Raw genomic sequence first — 23,668 nt, forward strand, 5'->3', positions numbered from 1 at the left:
AATAACCGTCTGAGATTTCCTTCCTTCTGCCTGAAATTCATCCTTTAGAATTTCCTTCAGTGAGGATCTATTGGTAGTAAATTCTTAGTTTTTGTTGACTTGAAAATTATTTTCTTTCACTTGCATATTTAAATTCTTGAATGAAATTCTCATTGCCAGTTATTTTATCTCAGCACATTGAAGATACCCTTCTAGTTTCCATTGTGGCTGCTGAGAAGTCTGAGTTCGGTCTAATTGTAATTTCTTTGTTATTGATTGGTATTTGTTCCAGGTCCTCCGCAATTTCACTGTGATGTAAGTACACGTGAATGTATTTTTCTTCATCCTTCTTGGGATTTCTGGATCCAGAGTTTGGTGTTTTACAACAATTTGGAAAAATGCCCAGGAGGGCCAGCACTAGGGTGTAGCCAGTGAGGTGCCTTGGACACCAAGTTTGAGAAGGTACTCATTCTTGAGTTTGGGCAAATGTAGGATTGGCCCTGCAAATGAGGGTCTAAAATAAATATTATGTCCTAGGTCCCTCGCTTACCTCTCTCTAGTCCTGGTATTGACTCTGTAAATACTTCCTTATTCTTTATTTTCTTCTGTATGATTAAATACATATTTAATCATCTTCCCCTCTTCCTCCTTCCTCATCTTCTTCTTCCACTACTTTTTAATAGCCAGACCTACAGCATAATGGAAGTTCCTGAGCCACGGATTGAATCCAAAACTCAGCTGTGACAACACCAGAATCTTAATTGATTGGGCTGGGCCAGGGATTGAAACTGCACCTCTGCAGCAACCCAAGCCCCTGCAGTCAGATTCTTAACCCACTGAACCACAGTGGGAACTCTTAGACCATCTTCTTCTATCCTTCATTGTTACATATGTAGTTCTTTGTATTCTTTATCTTTCTGTATCCTTGGATCACTTTCTAGACTTCTTTAGATTCATCTTCCAGTAAATGAATTCTCCCTTTAACAGCATCTAATCTGCTATGTAATATATTCTAGTCCCCTGCCACACACACATTGGCTTAGTTACTTTTTATAGTCTTTTAGTCTTTTGCTCCTAACTCATATATTTAAGGCTCACATTTATCGTACTTGATAAAAAAAAAAATTTTAGTTATTCCTGTGGCATGCGGAAGTTCCCAGACCAGGGACTGAACCCACACCACAGCAGTGACCCAAGCTACTGCAGTAAAAAATTAGATCCTTAATCTGCTGTGCCATAAGAGAATTCTAATAATGTCTATAGCTCATATTCTTGTGGGTCTAATTATGCTGTTTATTGTTTTTACTGGTTCTCACTTATGGTACCTTTTTTTCTCATATGTTTTATGATTTTTAACTTTAGGCACAGTTTCTTGGAACTTTGTGGGCATTCTCTGAGGCATGGGTTGAAATTGCATTCCTTCAGAGAGGATTTGTATCTGTTCTTACCAGTTACTGGAGTTTAATTCCTGCCTAGAGCTTCTTAAATTAAATTTTCTGCTTGAATTTTTTTTAATTACGTAGAGTACAAGTAATATGAATTGAGTAGAATTCATATTATAAATTAATGTGAAGGCTGGTTTACAGTTATGACTTTTCAGGGAGACTTCATGTTTCTTCTGTCATACAATGTCAGCGTTAGTCAAACAAATTTCTTAGCAGCGCCGTCTGTGCCAAGGATTTATTTCTCACTGACCTTTACACACAGAGGCTGTGATTCTCTGTGGACCCTTTTGAGTGGTGACCACCCGATGGATGGTTTTAGAACAGGGAAGTTAAGAAGAAAGCTGTTTGTTTTTTATTTGTTGTTTTTGCTTAGCCTCAGTGTCTTCATCTGTAACACAGGTTGGTGGGGTTGACCTTCAAGGATTCTGTGGTTCTAGACCTCTTGAGGTATAAGGATTGGCCAAAATAAAATACAATCAAATAAAGATCCTTTCTCTGAATATAGTTCCACTCTAAGGTACAGGGGTCAGGATTTCAATATAGGGATGTGGAGGTGGGGACACAATTCAGTCCTACAGAAAGCAGTCGTCAGGCACTGAGAAGTGAAACAGGAGGATGACCGAAGAATAGTCTCTGGGGGGGTTCGGGGGAGGTGCTGAGAGGGGTAGTTGAGGGACAGAGTGGAGGGAGGGGCACCTGGATGAACTGTGGGGCCTCCTGAGGACTCCCTGCAAAAAAGCCATTCCGTTAAGCAGCGGGGGCAGCTTTGACGGGTTGCATGGATGCTTCCATAGGAAGCGGGTGGAGGGAGCAAAGCCAAGCAGCAGGCTTTTGGTTTCACTTCCAGGCCCTGTAGATGCTCCACATAGGTACGTATTGAGTGGATACAGGAATTTCCTCTCCTCCTTCCTGTGATGTTCCATGGTCCTGGGATTCAGTTTCCCTTTGGAAACTGAGGGGAGGCTGTGGTCCAGCACCTTGGCCCTAAACTCATACTTCTCGTTTGACTGGATCTTGAGGTCAAGCCAGGGGGAAGAGGACATCTTTTCTCCTAGGAAGAGAGAAGGGAGCCTGGGGTGATGCGAGATTGGGGAAACGTCGGGAGTCATTTTGTGATTTTCTTACTTGGGCTCCAGAAATGAAGAGGTTATTCATTCATTGACTGCAAAAAAGGTTTTTTGTTTGTTTGTTTGTTTGTTTGTCTTTTTGCCTTTTCTAGGGCCACTCCTGCAGCATATGGAGGTTCCCAGGCCGGGGTCAAATCGGAGCTGTAGCCATTGGCCTACGCCAGAGCCATAGCAACGCAGGATCTGAGCTGCATCTGCAACCTACACCACAGCTCACGGCAACGCCAGATCCTTAACCGCACAGAGCAAGGCCAGGGATCGAACCCGCAACCTCATGGTTCCTAGTCGGATTCGTTAACCACTGAGCCATGATGGGAACTCCAAAAAAAGGTTTTAATAAAATCACCTACTCTGGATTGGGCCCTATATGAGGCAGGAGGGACACATTGGTGAAGCAAGAATCAGAGGTGGCTTGCCTGCTGATGTGACGCCACGTTCTGTGATGAGCATTCGATGTCCTTCCTGCTCTCGGGGACAGTATGTGACAGGGACTGTTGGTGTGGATTTGGCTTTTTTTTGCAGACAGGGGAATGGCTCTCTGTAGCTTAGGATGGTTTGTTAACTCCCTGTGGGTCACAGACCTACAAGTTAGCAATGTACTCACTGCCCAGGGGCACTTTTTCCTGCTCTAGCTTTACCCAGGTCTCTGGGGCTTCTCCCAGCATACAGTAGGTGGTTGGCGTAGGGTCCTGCATGAGTCAGGCCGAGCTGGGGATAAGCAGTACCAGTTCCTGCTGTTCCATCCGGTCCTTGGCCTGAGAAAGGACGCGGCATGAAGGGACGGATGTGGGCTTGGATAACAAAGCTGAGTCCCTGCCGGCGAAAGTCCTGTGTACCCTCCTTCTCCCAACCACCACCTAAAGCCCGGCTCAGCCACTGTCCTTGTCACACTCACATCCCTCCCAGCCCCACTGACAACAGCTGGGATTGTGTCTCAAACCAAAAACGTGTTTCCTTCCTTCTCGGCAACTTCCTCAGGCAACCTGAGAACACAGGCAGATTCTGAAATCCTCTTCCCCAGGGCCAGGGATTTCCCCCGGGATTCCAGAGAACAGGAGAAACAGGGGTTCTGTGAGCTCCTGTTGCGTGGGATCACAAGGAAGCCATCCAGGTCCAGTGACACTTCCTTCCATTTGGAGGTGAGGAGGGAGGTGCTTGACCAGTGAGTCCGTGGTCTAGGGACTGAATGCTGGGCGTGGGTGGAAAACTCAGGATGTAGACCCATCTTTGGAGAATCACCCCAGTCTGATCTAACCCGCAGTCAGAAGACTTGAGTCCACAGACCATACATTATATATATGTGTATATTGATATGTACATAAACTACTACTGTTTTAGTAGTAGCAACTTACCTGCCCATCTGTAGGGCACTCATGAAATCAACAAGGGTTGCTCTCTACAAAAGAAATCTAAGTTGTGGAGCTCCTGTCTGGCTCAGCAGTTAACGAACCCGACTAGTATCCATGAGGACGTGGGTTTGAGCCCTGGCCTCGCTCAGTGGTTTAAGGATCCGGCTTTGCCATGAGCTGTAGTGTAGGTTGCAGATGTGGCTCAGATCTGGCGTGGCTATGGCTGTGGCTGCCAGCTACAGCTCCGATTCGACCCCTAGCCTGGGAACCTCCATAAGCCACAGGCAAGGCCCTAAAAAGACAAAAAAAGGAAAAAAAGAAAGAAAAGAAAGAAATGTAAGTTGCCATTAAATAGTGTATGGTGGACCTTTTGGGTGCAGATATTGGAAGGTGTTCAAGACTGTTCAGTGAAGAAGCAAGCCACAGACCAGTGTGTGCACGTGTATGTGTTTTGATAACCATGGATGATTTCTGGAAAGACTCATGAGAACTGCTCACTGGTTACTTCTGAAGAGTAGGAATGGAGTTGGGGGTGGGGAATGAGACTTGTGCTCTTCACTTTATACCCTTTTACACGTTAAAAAGAGGTTTTTTTTGATGAGCATGTCTTGCTTTTAGAATACATTGAGAAGGATGAAAGCAAAATAGAAGAAAGACCTAAGAAGGTTCACAAACCAAAGACACCAGAACAATTTCAGATTGAATCCAGGAGTCCTGAGGGCAGGAGGAACACCAACGTGGGGCCCCAGATGGCCTTGCCCTTAGCCACTGCATGCAGTTCTATCCTTTGACCAACCAAGGGTGGACACAGAGGTAGGGACTGGCAGGAAGTCACTATTTGCCAGGTTGATTTAGTGACAGAATGTCTAGAACAAGAGGAAGGCCAGAGTTCAACTTTAAGAACTGTTATTGGGGTCGCTCATAACCATAGCTAACATATATTGAGTACTTACCTTGAATTAAAGCAATGTACAAATTCCTTTACTTAGCATTGTCTAATTGAATTTCACAATGAGCTAGCAAGGTTAATATCCCAGTTTTGTAGATGAGGATACTGAAGCTCAGAGGGGCCCAATCACCTGCCCAAATACATACAGTTAATAATTGGTAAGGCTGGGATTAAACGAGGTCTGTCTGTTTGCAGAAGGCAGCTCTTTTATCATCAGAATAGTTTTACATGTTGAATTCTTGGGTACAAGAACAGGACATCCTTACATCTGTGCTATCAAGAAGCAGCCAGGGAGTTCCTGTCGTGGCGCAGTGGTTAACAAATCCGACTAGGAACCATGAGGTTGCCGGTTCGATCCCTGCCCTTGCTCAGTGGGTTAACGATCCGGCGTTGCCGTGAGCTGTGATGTAGGTCACAGACGCGGCTCGGATCCCGCGTTGCTGTAGCTCTGGCGTAGGCTGGCGGCTACAGCTCCGATTAGACCCCTAGCCTGGGAACCTCCCATATGCCGCAGCAGCGGCCCAAGAAATGGCAAAAAGACCAAAAGAAAAAAAAAAAAAAAAAAAGAAGCAGCCAGGCTAGCTGGAGACGACCACGCTAACCTATGTAGACTGTCCAGTGATTTATATAAGGTATCCATGTGGATTTAGTTGTGCTGCAAAGATGATATGCAGTATTTAGATTTGAAACTTGGGGAGATCAGCAAGGTCTGAAGTTGTCAATGAGGCATCTTGGAGGAGAAGAGATTTAAAATAGGTCTGGAAGGATGGATGGGATTAAGAGCCAGGCGGGGAGGACATTCCACAGAAGAAAATGTGCAAATTGTGCAAAAGTCTGCTGTGTTGTTTCCGAAACAGGGAAGCATCTTGCCTAATCAGAGTGAAAGTTGTACATGTGTGATAAGTGAGCTGGTATGCGAAGGGAGGGAAAACAGAATATTAGAAGTCATTCTGAAGGTTAAAAACTGGGAGAGGAGCCATGACCTAATGTAGAAGGAAATTAAAAGCCCCCAAAGGTGTTTTGGGCAGTGAAAAGAGACACTCTGAGAAGTGATGCTACAGAGGGGTTAATCTGGTACAGCTGTCAGAGTCACAGAGGGAAAGAGGGAGCCAGGTGAAAGCCTAGAGGGGGACCTCGAGGGGGTACCAGCCTGAGGACTGAAAAAGGAAGGCCAGTGTGAAAGCTGCTTATATAGGGAGAGGAGGCAACAGGACTTGATGATTGAAAAGAAACAGACTATGAAGGAGCAGGTCTGAGCCAAACAATTTCTGGGCTTCAAATCCAGGTGTCCAATGAAGGGAACGCCTCTATCTGGAAGAAGGACTTGGGGGAGGGTTTTGCTTTGCTCTTGGAGGTGGAGTAGGAGGAAATGATGAGTTTTGTTTTCATTCCAAACTTTTTTTTCCCCTAAGGCTATTAGACAGCTTAGGGCTTTTTCTCACTTCATTTTCTTGGTGGTATAATGCATAGGACTTCCTCTGTCTGGACCAGTTCATTCATTCAGCAGCTGTTTATTAAGCCATCTTATGGTTTGCTCCTTGGGAACACAGCAGTCAGTGGGGCAGACCTGGTCCCCATCTTCATGGAAGGCAGATATTGAATAAGAAATTACAAGGGTTCTTTCTGTGCTCCCAGGATCAAGGTGGCATTTCCATGGACCAACCCCATTCTGTATCAGCAAAATCTGGAACATGCACCAAGCGGTAAGGGCATTTGCCAAATGTTTTATTATCGTTGTATCTTGTAATAAAAAATCACAACCATTCATTTATTCTTTTGCTCTACAAATAACTACTGAGTGGCACTGTGGCTCTCTATCTTCAGCCTTTATCCTCACAAACTAGTGAAGGACCTAGATAAGCAAACAGGTAATGATAACACAATGTAATAAGTGTAGTGAGAGGGTAAGGGCCAGATGTTGTGGAAGCAACTAGGAGGAGGATCTGTCTGGCCTTGGAGAGACAAGTGGCAAGGAAGAATAATGACAAGAATAATGAAATGTTTGCTGGATAAGGGCAGGGGATATGGGTAGGGGTATGTATTTCATGAGAAAGGAATGTTTAGTTCAAAGACCTGGACACTGGAGAGGCCCTTTTGGGGAATGATTTACAACCTAGAATTTTATACCCAGCAAAACTACCAATTGAAATGTGAAGAAAGCCTACAAGGAAGGGCATGTTCAGATATAAAAGATATCAAAAAGTTGGAGTTCCTCTTGTGGCTCAGTGGGTTAAGTCTGTTGAGGACGTGGGTTCAATGCCAGGCCCTACCCAGTGGGTCAAGGATCAAGCATTGCCGCAAGCTGTGGCAGAGGTCACAGATGTGGCTCAAATCTTGTGTCCCTGTGGCTGTAGACCAGCATCTACGGCTCTGATCTGACTCCTAGCCCGGGAACTTCCATATGCTGCAGGTGCAGCTGTAAACAGAAGAAAACAAATACCCCAAAATTTACCTCCTGTGTATTTTTTTCCAGGAAGCTAGTGGAGGACCTGCCCCAACAAAACCAAGGAGTAAATCAACAGAGAAGACAACATGCAAATAACTGTGTGGTGCTCAGGTAGGCAAGGGCTGCACCAAAAAGGGTTCTAGAGGGATAGGTGAGGAATTCAGCTTTCATTATAATGACACAATAACTTAAAGTAATAATAGGATGATATTGTAAAATAGTGCTTTTTTTCCCCTCAAACTTGGAATTCTAGGAACCCTCTTGAGCAACACTGTGATTGGCTTCAATCAGAAACAGTAGTTTCCATCTGTTCTTCATATTTTGTGTTTGAAAAGGATTCTGCTGAGGGTTTTTTTTTTTTTTTTTTTTTTTTTTTTGCCTTTTCTAGGGCCGCTCCTGTGGCATATGGAGGTTCCCAGGCTAGGGGTCTAATCGGAGCTGTAGTCGCTGGCCTACACCAGGGCCACAGCAACGCGAGATCCGAGCCCCATCTGCGACCTACACCACAGCTCACAGCCAATGCCAGATCCTTAACCCACTGAGCAAGGTTAGGGATCAAAGCCACAACCTCATGGTTCCTAGTCGGATTTGTTAACCCCTGCGCCACGACGGGAACTCCGGATTCTGCTGAGTTTTAAAGCCTTAAGCAGTCATTGCACTAGAAATAGCCTAAAAGTGTGTGTAATTACTTCTTAATCAAACTTGTGCAATTTGACGCGGCCCCCAGAAGCAAGAGGTTGTAGACATTTAAGACCTATGTAGGTGGCCATAGCGCCATGCAGCTTCCTGATGCAGTGCACTGTGGGAGAAGGGAGAGGGGTATAGGGAGGTGATAAGGGCCAGCTAACAAATTCCAACAGGACTGATGCTGGTCATTCATCCTTCCGCAGCAGAGGAGATTCTCCTAGAAGCACATTTCTATTAGAGCAGATCTGTTTACCGGTTAAATGCTGAAGCTGCCTTCCCCAGTGACTTTTAAACTGCCAAGAAATAAAATTAAAAAACGCAAACATGGGGTGGGAGAAACACAGCATGACCAGAGCTGCTCAGCAGGGTATGTATGAGTGTATGAGAGAGAGTGTGTGTGTGTGTGTGTGTGTGTGTGTGTGTGTGTGTGTGTGTGTTCCACGCGCACTCGTGTGTGTCTGTTCCCGGGGCCCAGAAGAAATTTATGGCAGTGTTATATTTTAGCAATTCATAGTTGAAGCCAGAGCAGGCATCCAGGTGTTCCCTAAATCTAAAGCCAAAGAGAACTTTTATTTATGAATTCAGCAGACAGGCTTTTGTTTTCTTACTCATATGTGCGTTTCCAGTTCGGATGATAAAAGAGCCAAGCACAGAAACCAAGCAGCACGTTGCGGTGTTTACCCGTTTTGCGGGCCATAAAAAAGGGCGTTCCCCAGTTCTCCATCAGTGGGGAGAAACCCTTCCCACCCTCTCCTGGACCACTTCTTTCCCAACCCCTCAGCGAGTGAATTTTAAATACCACTCTACAGTTGTTGGCTGGTGACCTGGAAAATTCCTTTTGCTTTGTTACGCTGTTAATGGCCCATCAGTTTAAACCTCCTACCCCAGAAACTTTCTTTCTCATAACTAGACGGAGGAAGGAGGAAGCAGAAGTTAAAAAAAACCAAAAAAACAAAAACGTGAAAGAAAAGATCTCTATTTCTAAGGGCTTTGGGAAGATTCAAAGATGGCCAGCCCCTGCTGAACAGAAGGAAGAAATTTCATCTGCCTTGACCTGTCTGTAGAGCAGCCAGCACAAGGGCAGGTGTAAGGAGGCCTCATGGAATGGCTTTAGATGCAGGTGATAATTTTTGAATGCAGTAATAGCTCAGCCATGTGGGCTTTTAATAGACACAGGTCTTCTGGGAGACTTAATTTGGGAGGCCAAGATTCAGACTTTTGTTTGAGCCTGGTAAGCTAGTAAATGTGTGAACTAAGCTCTATCACCTTCCTTAGTCTCATTTTAAAGATACTGTTAATAGCTGCCTTTGATCTTATTATTGTTAGTTACAAAGCCAACAATTAACCTGGACTGTGTGTGCCAGGTACAGGGCTCAGGACACTTCCTGCATCATCTCATTTAATTCTCACTGAATACCTCTGTGAGCTAAATACTCTTATTATTCCCATTTTTTTTTTTTTTCCTTTTTTGGCCACTCCCACAGCATAGGAATTTCCTGGGCCGGGGATCAAATTTGAGCCGAAGCTATGACCCGTGCCACAGCTGTGCCAAGGCAGGATCCTTAACCCACTGCTCCTGGCTGGGGATCTAACCCACATGGAACTGGCAGCGATAACGCCAGATCCTTCACCTGCTGCGCCACAGCAGGAACTCCTTATCATCCCCCCTCCCCCCACCTGTTTTTTTTTTTACTTTTTTTGGCCGCCCAGCAACATATGGAGTTCTCAGGCCAGGGATCAGATTCAAGCTGCAGTTGTGACCCACCCTACAGCTGCAGTAGCATGGGATCCTTTAACCCACTGTGCCGGGCTGGGGATTGAACCTGCGTCCTGGTGATACAGAGATTCTGCTGATCCCCTTGCACCGTAGTGGGAACTGCATTATTCCCATTTTAAAGAAGAGAAAACTGAGGCTTCGTGAGGGTGGTAGGGCTAAGACTCCCACCTGGTTCTCTGTCTTCCTAGCTCATGCTCTTAACCGTGACCTTCTGCTATTTATAAACTACAAAGAACTAAGAAAACATAGCCAAGAGGAAACATTTAGAGCGGTGATGGCATTCTTCCCTCGAACGTGACAGTTGGTCATGCAGGCTTGAATTTGCTGAGTTATCACTGGAGGGGACAGCTCTGCACAAAAGCAGATCCCTGCCTCTGGCCTTTCAGGTTTCTAGAATGAGATTCTGATCAAGATCTCTCTTCAGGTCTTGGTCTATGAGATTCCACTTCTCAGCTTCCAGAACAACACATAGGGAGCCCACAGGGACATCAGAGCCTGTGAACCCCAATGTCACTCCTGTCACCCACCTCCACCTCCAAGTCACCCGTGCAGCAATTTTTCCCTCTCAAATGACCTTTGTTCTCTCTTCTATCCGTTGGAGCTGGCCGGGCTCAAGTCCATCTTCTGTAACCTGGAAATGCTGTGGGACCCTCCCTGATTGGAGGGGAGGCAGCTGGCCAGGCAAGAGACTGCCCTCCAATGACACACGGAGGACAAAGCAACTGTGGAAGAGCAATGGGACCCTTATCACCGGCTGGAAAGCCCTGCAGAGATGGCATCGCTGGGGGTCAGTGACTCCAGACAGAATCCCTAAGGTCCACGGTGGGCTTTTATGGTCCCCCTTTAAAATTTATCTTTATTGCATATAAATAGAAATAACAGTTATCTTCAAAAATTAATTCATGATTGTTAGTCAACAATTTAAATAATATGGAGATTAACAGAGAAAGTAGAAGTGTGTGTGTGTGTGTGTGTGTGTGTGTGTGGTGCTTACATAAATATCAGTGAGAAGATCCTGTTCTATCTCGTGTATCATAGGCATATTTCTAGTCTACCCATAGAGCTCTCTTTTCCTTTTTAACGGCAGCATAATATTCCACTGGAAGAATGGATTGACTTCCTTTTCTTTCTTTCTTTCTTTCTTTTTTTCCCCCTAATCTCTGCTTTAACAGATCTTTTACTCCCCTTGGAACCTGTCTGCTCCCACTAGCATGCCCTCGTCTGGGTCTTGCCTCGGGAAGCTGCACAGATGGCAGGGTGGTCAAAAGGCGCAAAGGGCAGGGGTCGGTGGGCGCCATATGGGGGAGTGTGGGGATGAGTGTCTTCTAGCCCAGCCCTACTGGAGGACACAAGATGTTCTGTCCCCTCCTTGCCCTGCCAAATGGTTCCTCTGTCTGGCTAAGGCAAAGCTGCACGTTTTAGAGGAATCATCTTAGAAAACGTTCGAGAGGAGCAACTTGGAGAAACAGAAAAGGCTGTTTTCTTAGAGTCACCCTCTATCGTTTGGGACCTCTGCTCCGGGCAGGTACACCTTAGGGCTGTCGGGATGACCGAGATCATCCAGGCCAGTCGCCTGGCTCTACCCAAGAGGCATGGGCTGTGCCAGCTTAGAGGACCTCATGCTCTTCTCTCTTGATGGCAACTTTGTGGTTAACGACCCCAGTAGTTAAAAATGTGCTTTTTCCCTGGAAGGGCCCTCTAGCTCACAAAATTCAGGCAAGATCATTTACTAGCTACGTGCATTTAACCCAATTTGGCGTCCTTCCTGGATCTCAGTTTCCTCATCTGTAGAATGGGGCTAATAGTCCCTATCAAACTGGGCAGAGCTGTGGGGCTAACAAAATATGTATACAGCATATTTACTGTGTTACATGCTAGATGCTAAGCACTCAGTGATGGGAATGATTACACCCTCTCACTGTGCTTTAAACCCAGACTGTTGAAATCATCTGTGGAGTTCCCATCGTGGCTCAGGGGAAGTGAATCCAACTAGTACCCATGAGGACGCAGGTTCGATCCCTGGCCTCACTCAGTGGGTTAAGGAGGCAGCGTTGCCGCGAGCTGTGATGTACGTCGCAGACGCAGCTCATATCCCGAGTTGCTGTGGCTGTGGTGTGGGTGCCTGCTACAGCTCTGATTTGACCCTGAGCCTGGGAAGCTCCCTATGTGGCAGCTCTGGCCCTAAAAAAAAAAGAAAAAGAAAAAGAAAAGAAAAAAATCATCTAGCTCACTGGCTCTTAGCTCTGGATGCACACTAAACTCACCTGGGGAGACTTTAAAAAAAAAAAAAAAAAAAAAAGCCAGTGAGTCTGAATCTGCTGGTCTGAGCTGGGATTAGGGAGGGTGTCTATGTTTTTGAAAAATCTCCCTGGAGAATTCTCATTTGTACCAGGGTTGAGAATGACTGAATCTAGGCGGGGGCTCTCGTTTTCCAGGTGTGGAGGGTGAGGCCTAGCATGGGGAAGGCTTGCCCAGGTCACACAGCCAGACCAGGACCCCGCGTCCCTCTTATCCTGGCTGCCAACCTCCAAGACTCTCTTCGGGAAGGAACTCTGTCCCCTGGGTGCCCTTCATGCGGACTTGGGGATGGGCAAAGGCGCTGCCCAACTTCCAGCCCCTTTCCTGAGAGTATCTGCTGGACCCCCCAACTAATCCTTCCCAGGGCTGGCACCTTTTCACCCTCGGGTTCCAGTCAGATGCGCACCAGCTCAGAGAGCTGTCCTTACAGAAAGCTGCTCTTCTGGACTATGACCCTTCAGGAGTTCTCTTGTGGCCCAGCCTGTTAAGGAGCCAGTGCCACTGCAGGGGCTTGGATTGCTGCTGTGGCGCAGGTTCAATCTCCAGCCTGGCGAACTTCCATGTGCCAAGGGCGCAGCCCAAAAAATAAATAAAAATAAATAGAATATGACCCTTAATCAGAGCACTTAGAGCGTGTGAAATAATCGTCTTGGTCGGTTTGTTCCTTCCTTCCTTTATTCCAGAATCTAGACCCCCTGGGGACAGGGACCCGTTCTGTCTAGTTCCTGCTGTACCCTCAAAGGGTGACCAGCGCTTAGTGAGAAATACTCATGAAATGACTGAATGAACGAAATCCCAGGAGAGCAGCTGAGTCTATTTTATTTTTTCGGTCCTAGCCATCTGATTCTCATTACTCCTACAGCTCGGGAAGCCTCTTTCTGCTTTGGCGTTTTATAAACCTCGTGTGCGTACGTCGACGTTTTAACCATAAATCCAGAGCTTTTCAGGGGTGGAAAAATTCGAGGCCAAGGGATGGGGGGAGGGGGATAAGATCGACCCGGAGGTCCGGAGCCCGGGCGGCGCTGCCCCAGGGTTAGGGGGGCGGGGGTCGGGGGTGAGGGGAACCGTCGGTCGGTCGGGCGCCCCTCCGCTCCCAGCCTGCCCCTCAGCGGGGGATGGCCCGGGGCTGTCACATCCAGCAGAGGGATGCGCCGCCGCCGCCTGCCCCTCGCGTCCCTTGATGCGGAGGAGGGGCGAGGAGGGGGAGGAATGCCGCGGGGGAGGGGTCGCGGCCCCGGGGCGGCGCGGGCAGCCGCCCCCGCATTCCGGCCGCGCGCCCCGGGAGGTGGCGCCTTGGGGAGGCTGTATTATTATTACTATTTTTTGAGCCGCGGGGGAGCAGGGTGGGGGAGGGGGGCCCGTGCGTGTCCCTTTAAGAGCCAGAGCGCGGCCCCCGCCTCGCAGGCGCCCGGAGCCTCACAAAAGAACAGGATGTTGTTGATTTGTCACCAAACCACAGAGAGGAAATGATTGTAAATTTCCTTTAAACATCCCCACCGCGCTCCGGCCGCCCCCGCTTCCGCCTCCGCCGCCCCCGCCCGGCCGGGCGCAGCGGGGCCTCGGCGCTCCCGCGGGGCGCCCGCTCCCCGGCCTCCCGGCCGCCCCGGCCAGGCCGCAGGCCCGGGCCGGCTCCCGGGCGCCGGCGGGAGGAGCCCCCGCCCCGCCGCGCCCCCGATCGCGTTCCAGTTGCTTTCTTTTGATTATTTTTTCAGCCGCTGCCGCAGAGAAAGGGCCTCCGCTCGTGTGCAGCCGCGCGCGCCGCCCTTGTCTCCTCGGCCTTTCCCTCCCCGAGCGGATGAGACCCGCCCGGGCGCCCCGGGCTCTGCCCAGAGGGGGCCTGGGTGCGCCCCCGGCCCGTTTAGCCCCAGGACTCCCTGCACTGCCTCCGATCAGGAGCTCCAGGATCGGGAGTGGAGAGTAGGGGCTGGGGAGACTGAGGCCCAGGAAGGTTAGGCTACAGCAGAAAGTCACCAGCCTTCCTGGAACCCCCTGGGGACTCTTGGGACACCCTACCTCGGTTTGGTCCACTCACTCCGAGCTTATGTTTATAACCCCCTAGCCACACTGCCGCCCGAACATCCTAGAAGCCCCGAGTCATCAAAGGTGGCAGTTTCCATTGAACGTCCAGTGTCACAGTTACTTAAGGTTATTTCCTGAGCCGCATCCCCCACCATTTCCCGTTGGACACCTCTCTTTTCGGGAGCTGCTTGGGTCTCAGTTACACCTGTGCTTTTCTGCACCCTTACTTCGCCCACCCCTGCCCCTGTTATTGGTTAAGATTTCTGGAAGCCTCTGGTGGAGTCAGATTTGCTCCCAACCTGTGGCCCGGAGCGACGTGGTGAAGGCTGGTCTGTGGTCTAGGCCAAGGCTGCGTCCGCTCTACAGAGGGTTCTTTTGGAGCAGTCAGTGCTTCTGATTCTGGCACAGGCTGCCCTGGGCTTCTTGGCTTGAATATTCAAAGCAGCAGCTAATGTCTCAGGCATGGTGTTCAGCTCATTCTCTCATTTCCCTTGCAGTGGTCCCATGAGCTTGGCATTGCTCTTCTCTTTATACAGATGAGGAAACTGAGGTTCAGAGAGATCAAGGAACTGGCCCAGGTCACAGAGAAAGGTGCAAGCGATGGGACTCGAGTCACTACCCTCTGGTTCCTGGTGGTTTCCCTCTTTGGTGCCTTAAGGTTGATCATTTGCTTTGGGGGGGACTGGGAGTAAAAGATTACAGGAACCCGAGTGGCTGGCACCTTAGGTTGCAGTCTTCCATCCTGGGGCCATATGAGATCCTGAGTGCCTTGGAGGAAGCGGGGAGCCTGGCGTGGAGTCTGAACGCTTTCCACTCTACTCGAATGGGAAATTGAAATCCTTTTAAGAAAGGAACTTGATGCTGGATGCCTAAAGCTGAATGGGTGCCAAGCCCCCCCCACTCCCTGCCCCCACGTCATTTCTAGACCCTGGATTCTAAGCTCAGAGTGGGGGAGGTGGATGGGGGTTGGGGGAGGGTGGCTTGTATTTGCCTCTGGGCATCATCAGTGTCCTGCAGAATGCTTCAAGTCATTGCGTGCCTGCTCTGTACCGTGCAGGGTGCCAGGGGCTGTATCTGGGCTTTCTCATTTGCTCCTAAGAAGGATCCTAAGTGATGAAAAGTTGGTTCCCAGATAAGTTGGCACCTAGGAATGGTGGAGCTGGAGTTTCCATTCTTCCCCACGGGGTCCCCGGGTCTGTGTTAAGAGGAAGTCATCCAGGCACCCCGAAAATGGGGCTATAGTGCTTGCCTTCCGCTGGTGCCGGTGGATTGTGAGAAAGGAGTGCAGTGGCCTTTGGCTCCTTCCTGCTGCAGCTGTCCGCAGTTCCTCAACACTGAGCACATTTGTTGATGGATTTCCAGAGCGGCTGCGGTATCTCCACCTGTCCTTTTTGCTTTTATAGATTGCCAGTCACTGGGGCATCCGGATTTGGATCACGGGGGAGGGAGAGCCATCTGCTTCATTGTTTCCAGTCTCCAGATGAGGAGGAGAGAGTACCAGCTTGCCGAGTCCTTGGTCTGAGCAGGCTGGCTCAAGGTAGAACAAGACACCAGGAGTTAGGGCTCCCAGGGTCCCCACCGCTCCGTTCTAGAGACGCAGGGACCGGAAGGCAGGTCATCTCATGTTTCTTGGCTCCTTGCTGTGAAGCACTCTGGCCTATGAGGCCATCATCAGAAGAACAGCTTCTGTTTATTCACTCAGTTAATATTTATTAAATGCCCATTCTGGAGTTCCTGTCGTGGCTCAGTGGTTAACGAATCTGACTAGGAACCATGAGGTTGCGGGTTCGATCCCTGGCCTCACTCAGTGGGTTAAGGATCCGGTGTTGCCGTGCGCTGTGGTGTAGGTTGAAGATGCAGCTTGGATCCCGCGCTGCTGTGGCTCTGGGGTAGGCTGGCGGCTGCAGCTCCGATTAGACCCCTAGCCTGGGAACCTCCCTATGCTGCAGGAGCGGCCCTAGAAAAGGCAAAAAGACAAAAAAAAAAAAAAATGCCCATTCTATGCCAGGCACTTCTATCAGAGGTGCTGGAGATACGGCAGTCACAAATCAAAAGCCTTGCCTTCTTGGAGTTTATCTTTTAGGAGAAAGAGACAAAAACATTTGTGTGTGTATGTGTGTGTATGTGTGTGCGTGTGTTTTATTAATAAATGTACTTATAAACAAATACATTTAAATTATGTGTGTGTGTGTATAGATTTGACTTTTTATGCGGGGGTTAGAAGTTCTGACCCCCACTCAGTTGCAAATCCAAGTACCGCTATCTCAGCCTCAAAAACCAAGGCTTTGGTAAATGACTCATCCAAGGACAGGAAGCTGAACCAGTATGGGTAGAATCAAGACTCAGGCCCTTAGTTCTTTGAATTCCACATGTGTGGTCACTAATTGAACACGAATGTTCCCGTACAATTAATTCATTTAAAGATCTAGAAAATGAAAATACAGATACTATATTTATAGGAAAAAAAATCGGCGTATAAATGCACCTGCTCAGTTCAAACCGTGTTTTTCAAACTGTGTGCATGAACTGTCAGGTAGTCCTTTGAGCTATAGCCTAAAATGAAGCCTGGGGCCGGGGGGTGGGGGAGGGAATTGCAGGGTGTGTGTATGAGAGGAGGGACCAATATTGTATTTTATTTAAGTTGGTCAGGAAGGGAAGGACGGAGCCATGCGGCTTTCCTTTCCAGAAGTTTGCTTTAGCGTTTGGGACGGCGACCGGCGACCGTGCTGGCCAGGAGATGTTGCATAGCGCAGTGTGTCATGTGCTAAGCGCTTTACATTATACTTTTAACCCTGTTATCGCTGTATTTGATTGGAAGAAGCCAAGGTTCAGAGAGGTTAAGTAATTTGCCCAAGATCACACAGCTGGCAGGTAGTGGAGCTGCAATTCAAAGGCTCCTCTCAACCATCACATCGCTTGCCCCTCGGGGACTCTCCTTAGCGAGCTGGTGTTTGATTCATGAGCTGGTGCTGAGGATTTCTTGGGGTGTAAGCTCAGGTTCTGGCTCCTAGCTCCTGGCTCCATGGTTCTGGGGGAAGAGCTCGGAGCCTGAAGTTCCTTTTTATGAGTGGAGGAAGGGAATCTGTTTGATGCTGGAAAACCCCATGTGGTGTTTATGGCAGGAGGGGGAGAAACACCTTCAGATTAGTGTAAACAAGAGAAACGGGATCCCTCCACCTCCCTCCGTGGTTTTAATTTCCCCATGATGGGCCCGACCCAGCATGTCGTATTATACAGCGATAATGAAAACCCTTGGATGAGTGAGCCGAGATTTACAGGGCAAACAGGAGCCAGAGGAGAAAGCGGTAGTCCTCTGCCTTGTTTGCAGGCAGATATCCAAATTGCCACTTGCTGGCTTTTTCTTCCTGACACTATCGGCTACTCTGCTTAATTAGATCCTCCCCCACCCCCCCATCATTTCCAGCACTGGCTCAGCTGGCCGCTAGGCAGTGTTTGTGAAGCTTCAGGCAGACCGCTTTCCCACAGCCTGGGGAAGATGAGTCAGAAACAGAGCAAAGGAAAGCCAGGGAGGGGACCTGCCCGACAGGCTGTGAGCCTGCCTGTCCATCGGCTCCGTGGCGCGGGACCCCGGGGGCTGGACCGCAGCCATAGCTCTCCTCGCTTTCCCCCTCAGCCCCCTCTCTGTCGAGGGGAGCAGAGACAGTGACTCCACAACCACGCAGAAAGAGTTAATCTGGAGTATTTCCCGACGTATCCTTCCAGACTCTGAGAGGGGTGAGAAGTACTGAGATGGACAGAATGCCGCCCAAAGCTTCCAAATGGAGTAGAAAGGACAGCTGAACGTAGCTGATGAGGCTTTGGGGCCACATTCACTTCTTCAGTAAATATGATCAAGCGCCTTTTATGTGTCAGGCATCATTTTAGACCCTGGGCAGACCCAGCAGAGGCAAGACATGCAAAAAAAACTTCCCTGCCTCAGTGGATTTACAGTCTACCTGGCTGGGGGAGGAGCAGGGCCGTGAGGTCATTACTAAAGCGGCTAAGAACTAGGGAGAAAAATCAGGGGAAAGGTGGTAAGAGGGTGTTTCTGCTCATCAGTTTTGAAAGACCTAAGTGCAGGTAGGGTAGTGGTGGATATAACTGACAGACCGGATCTGGAATCTGGGCTTGGACATCTGGTTGTGTGACCTTTCATGTCCATGATCAACGGCTCTGAACCTTTTTTCTCATCTGTCAAGTGGGGCTCGTCAAAGATGAAGTGAAGGAAAAATGGGTGGAAAATGCATACCTCACGAGGGCTTCGCAACTGTGAGCTGTCATTTGTCTTACGTGTGTGCTTATAGAGGGGTGACGGGGAGCTAAAGGGGAAACTCATCAATCTGGGGAAAAAAAGGCTATTATCCATGGCACCTGTCCTTTTTCTAGGAATCCCAGTTTGCCCGTCCAGGAGGCGAGGGCAGGAGTGTAGGTGAACCTTTGCAGCCAGAAATGAGATCGGAGAGGATTTAGATAAGAGTTTGGCACGTGGGATATAGGTGCGGGGGTTGTTGGTCTTTGGCGTTCTCTTTTTATAATGGTTTTCCACAAGCTTTGTGTTTGCCCTGATCTTCCACGATAAGCCTGGCAGGGAGGCTGGGGCTTGCCCGTTTGACAGACTGGAAAACAGGCACAGGATGTGAGTGCCCAGCCAAGGTCACCTCCAGTCTCCAGAGGAGATCTCCTGCCGGCCTGGAGATGAGTCATCCTGGAGCGTGGCTCCCGGGGTGAAATCACAAAGGAAGGAAGGCTTGGATTTATTGCAGGCACAGCCCGGGAAGTTTCCTGTTCTTGAGAAATCTCAGAAACAGTAACCTCCACCTGAGAGGCCTTGTTCTTCCGAGGTCGACCTCCTGCGCCGCCCCCACCCCCCGGAAGAGAGTGGATCTGATCTGGGGGGTGGGGGGAAGGAGGGAGGCTGAGAAAGCCTTTGGCATAAGCAGAGGAGAAAGAAGGGAGATGAAAAGGCAGGGAACGCGTAGTCCTTGAGCGCTTGGGCTCTGGGTTCGGTGGTTTTGCTGCTTCACAGCTTGGGCAAGTCCTAGAACCTTCTCCAAGAGAAGAGAACCTTTTCATTTCCTCATTCATCAGATGGAATCGTAACGTCCCTAACGCCCAGTTGTTGGCAAGGTGACATGCAGTGCTGAGTGCCAGGGGTTTAGCACAGCGCCGGGCAGGAGGAGGCCCTTAGTAATGTGAGCTGTTATTATTGGAGAGGAGGGGCTGTGCCGAGCAAAGGCGTGAGGCCGAGAGGGCCCCCAGCTTACTGCATCCCTGCTGATGCCCAACCATTTAGGTGAGGTCACGAGGAAGCTCCTTCCACGTGGGACGTTGAGGGACAGTCATACAGGAGATGCAGTCTTGGTCCTCGAGAACTTTCTGTTGGGAGCAGTCTCGCAGGAGCAGGCGAGCATCCCATGCCCTCTGGTCCTTGCCCACCCTCCCTGGCATCATGCTTCCATGGGCACGGCGGGCCAGAGAAGGTCCCTTCTCAGTTCCCTCTCTCCCCCTGACCTTAACCTTTGCTTCTCTGGCTCAGACCCATTATTCGTCCTGTCTCTGTTGACCCCAAGTGAGGGAAATAATTGAGCCTGTCTCCCCTGATAACTGCTTCGAAACAAAGCAAAGCCTGCCTGCTGCTAGCAGTCCTGCTGGAGCCTGGTTCCCAAACCCAGGCAGTGGGACCCCACAGCACCGAATGGTTCTGGAACCAAAGTGGAAAGCTTTGTGAGGGGCTCTAAGTATGTATCCAAAAGGCTAATTATGTTCTCCAGTGAGGAATCTGCCCTTCTCACTCTGGCCTTACTTCCTCGCCACGCCCTGCCCCTCGTTGAACATGGAAGATTTCCTTAGGAAAGCTGATTCCAGCACGTTCTAACAGGGCTGAAGATTTGCTTGGGCTTGACTTGGGAAAGTGCTGGAGGCTCTGTGTTTTTCTGATTCTTGGATAAAGTGTCCCAAGAGCAGACCTCTTAGTAACCGCACCTCCTAGCATGAGGTTGTGGTCAGAGGCATCTTATTATTATTATTATTTTTTGGAATCTTATTTAATTGTATTATTTTAATCCACAAGATTCTAGTCCAATTGATGTTTATGTATTTTGCTAAGATATTATAACAATCTTTTTTCTTGCTATTTATTTATTTATTCTTTTTTTTAGGGCTGCACCTGTGGCATATGGAGGTTCCCAGGCTAGGGGTCGAATCGGAGCTACAGCTGCTGGCCTACAGCACAGCCATAGCAATGCGGGATCCGAGCTGCTTCTGTGACCTACACCACAGCTCATAGCAACACCAGATCCTTAACCCACTGAGCAAGGTCAGGAATCAAACCTGTGTCCTCATGGATGCTAGTCAGATTTGTTTCTGCTGAGCCACAATGGGAACTCCCTTTTTTTTTTTTTTTTTTTTTTTTTCTTTTTAGAGCTGCACCCACAGCATACGGAATTTCCCAGGCTAGAGTCCAGTTGGAGCTGCAGCTGCTGGTCTATACCACAGCCACAGCCACTCAGGATCCAAGCCCGGTCTTCGACCTACATCATAGCTCACAGGCAGTGCGGGTGAGCAAAGCCAGGGATGGATCCCGCTTCCTCATGGATACCAGTTGGATTCGTTTCCACTGCACCACAGTGGAAACTCCTATTATAACACACTTAAATGAAAAAAACAAAAAAAACAAAAAAACCCCCCGCAAATATACTGTTATTTTTTTCTCTCTAAAGGATGCAGGAATTCATTCTTATCTTTATCCTTGAATATATGGTCATAATGTGAACTCTTTCACCAGGAACCTGGATTGTGCTTAAACCTATTAGCGTATTTGCCACAAAGTTCCTGCAGTAACTCTAGGAGGAAGGAATCCTTTTTTTTTTTTTTTTTTTTTTTTTTTTGTCTTTTTGACATTTTCTTGGGCCGCTCTCGTGGCATATGGAGGTTCCCAGGCTAGGGGTTGAATTGGAGCTGTAGCATCAGCCTACGCCAGAGCCACAGCAACGCTGGATCCGAGCCACGTCTGCAACCTACACCACAGCTCATGGCAACGCTGGATCATTAACCCACTGAGCAAGGCCAGGGATCGAACCCGCAACCGCATGGTTCCTAGTCAGAGTCGTTAACCATTGAGCCACGACGGGAACTCCAGGAAGGAATTCTTATCCCTATGATTTTGATGAAGAGACTGAGGTCTGGGAGGTCACGTGATCATGGTTAGCAAAACTGGGATTCAAAGCCCGGTTACACTCCACTGAAAGTCTGCAAACTCAGCAATAGGTATGATTTTTCTCTTTTTCACTCCATGTTGGAGTATAGACATTTTGCCTGGGTGCCTCTATAGCCTTCCTAATTACTGTTTAAAATGGGAGCTTAAGATTCCCTGAATTATCCTTGGGGTACCCTTGTCTCCTTTGGGGCTTTTGTGGGCAAGGTCATTGGCTAAGGGCTGCTGAGCAGCGGTGGCAGGAAAGGGACACAGGGTGGGAAGCAGAAGGTTTGGGCTGTTGGAAGCAGGTGCACACTGCAGCTGAGAGCAGCACCCCGTGCACACGCCCTCACCTGTCTTGACCCTCGGAACCTGAGTCCTTAACCCTCCACCACTGGTCATCGTTTCAGCCGTGTGACTTGCTGTGGGGCTGGGTCACGATGGCGGCAGCACTCAGCTCCAGGGAGGGGGGTAGAGAAGCATCATTTCTCCTTAGGTAGGAAGGGGAGGCGTTTTCATCTCCATGTTACAGGAGACTTGCCAAAGCCCAGCTGTGAAGCGGTGAGATGCACCTGGACTCCTGGCACCTTTCTCCTCCGTCAGTCCAGCATTTGTTTCTGTCCCTCTGGTCCATCTCATCCAGGCCTCTTCTTCCAGATACGCTGGGATGCTTTGCAGGTAAATCTCAGGTATACGAAGAATGCAGGTTAGATGCAGATGTTCCAGCTGGGCTGGCCCCACTTGGAGAAACCATTTCTAAAGAAAGGCAGAGTGTGGGAGTTCCCATCATGGTGCAGTGGTTAATGAATCCAACTAGGAACCATGAGGTTGCGGGTTCAGTCCCTGCCCTTGCTCAGTGGGTTAACGATCCGGCGTTGCCGTGAGCTGTGGTGTAGGTCACAGACGTGGCTCGGATCCTACATTGCTGTGGCTCTGGCGTAGGCCGGTGGCTATAGCTCCGATTCAACCCCTAGCCTGGGAACCTCCATATGCCGCGGGAGCGGCCCAAAGAAATAGCAAAAAAAAGACAAAAAAAAAAAAAAAAAAAAAAGGCAGAGTGGTTGGTAGAGAAAATCAGAACTTGTTTCCTAAAAAAATTCCCCAGGTAGGAGGTGGTTTTTGCTTTGTTTTGGTTTGTTTTGTTTTGACAGCACCCATAGCAGTTCCCTGGTCAGGGATTGAACCTACGCCACAACAGCAACCAGGGCCACAGAAGTGACAACACCAGATCCTTAATCCACTGAGCCACCAGGGAACTCCAGAAGGTGGGTTTTTATCTTGTTGGCTCAGGATGGAGATGGTAGCTCACAGTCCCCCATTAAATCTTCAAGATTTAGGGAGTTGCTGCCATGGCTCAGTCGTTAACGAACCTGACTAGTGTCCACAAGGACTGGGGTTCGATCCCTGGCCTCGCTTAGTGGGTTAAGGATCTGGCGTTGCTGTGAGCTGTGATGTAGGTTGCAGATGTGGCTTGGATCCTGAGTTGCTGTTGCTGTGGTGTAGGCTGGCAGCTGCAGCTCTGATTCGACCCCTAGCCTGGGAACCTCCATATGCCGCAGGTGCAGCCCTGAAAAAAAAAAAGACCAAAAGAGAAAAAAGAGAAAAGAAATGAAATAAAATAAAAAAGAATCTTCTGAGCCTCTGCCTGGAGAAGTACAGTACTGTTACACATCTTTTTTTTAAGTTTAGACAGTGGTTACAACACATTTTTTGTTCAAATGTAGAAAACCTTGAGTCCTTTAAGAGAGCATCTGCGAATAGCATTGAGTTCTTAGAATGACAGGACAGATTTAAAAGAAAAAAAATTGTTTATGACAGCTCCGCCTCTTATCAGTATGAAATGAAGATTAAGATTCACGTGTATGAAGAGACCATTTTGGGGAGGGGTGTTATAAATTCCTATGTCTTTGGTAATGGAACCATTTCCTCATTCGCAATTGGGAAAAAAACAAAAACAAAAAAACCCAAAACAAAAAATCGTGTTTCATAAAACCTTCCCTGGAACAACCAGAAAAAGGAGTGAGCCCTTGAAAATTCAAATTTATGGTATTATCTTTGCCTGCTAGCAAAAGTTTCAAGCTTTGGAATAGTGCGTGGTGGACCTAGTCTGCTGGTCCATGAGTTTAGCATCTTCTAATTTATGCCTTTTCTAGATTGTGTTTGTGCTCACTCCGAGCCAGCCTGTGCGAGCCCACTTTATGCTCACCGTGACCTTGAGTCTTTACAGCCCACCCGGAGGCCCTGTGGTGCCTCGCTCCATGATCACACTTTGAGAACGGCTCCCCCTAGAATTTTGCACACAGGACCCTGGAGGTGTAGTTAGGAGTGAGACCAAACTCTGAAAAGTTTCCTGATGGAAAGTGAGTGACAGAGGCAGCATGTGAACTCAGGTCTGAA

General features: G+C 48.7%; 1 protein-coding gene across 21 annotated transcripts in view; it reads left to right on the plus strand.

Moving 5' to 3' along the window:
- The window catches only part of LOC146405800 (uncharacterized), a 474,542-nt gene that overhangs the window by 12,380 nt on the left and 438,494 nt on the right, over nucleotides 1-23,668 (plus strand). For 13 of the 21 annotated variants that reach the window (XR_014838944.1, XR_014838942.1, XR_014838943.1 and 10 more), the window contains exons 2-3: nucleotides 6,485-6,552; nucleotides 7,323-7,406. The exons of 1 other annotated variant lie outside the window; for it this stretch is intronic. The gene's annotated coding sequence lies outside the window, so the exon portion shown is untranslated. Of the gene's footprint in view, nucleotides 1-6,484; nucleotides 6,553-7,322; nucleotides 7,407-8,185; nucleotides 10,547-23,668 lie in introns of all 21 variants that reach the window. 7 more of the 21 variants (XR_014838950.1, XM_085014910.1, XM_085014912.1 and 4 more) reach the window with 4 other exon arrangements.

Source organism: Sus scrofa, chromosome 2 (genome assembly GCF_054392235.1).
Source record: "Sus scrofa isolate SSC_HxYL_T2T_F1_AM1 chromosome 2, Sscrofa_HxYL_maternal_Yorkshire_Landrace_v2.0, whole genome shotgun sequence".
NCBI classification, from domain to species: domain Eukaryota; kingdom Metazoa; phylum Chordata; class Mammalia; order Artiodactyla; family Suidae; genus Sus; species Sus scrofa.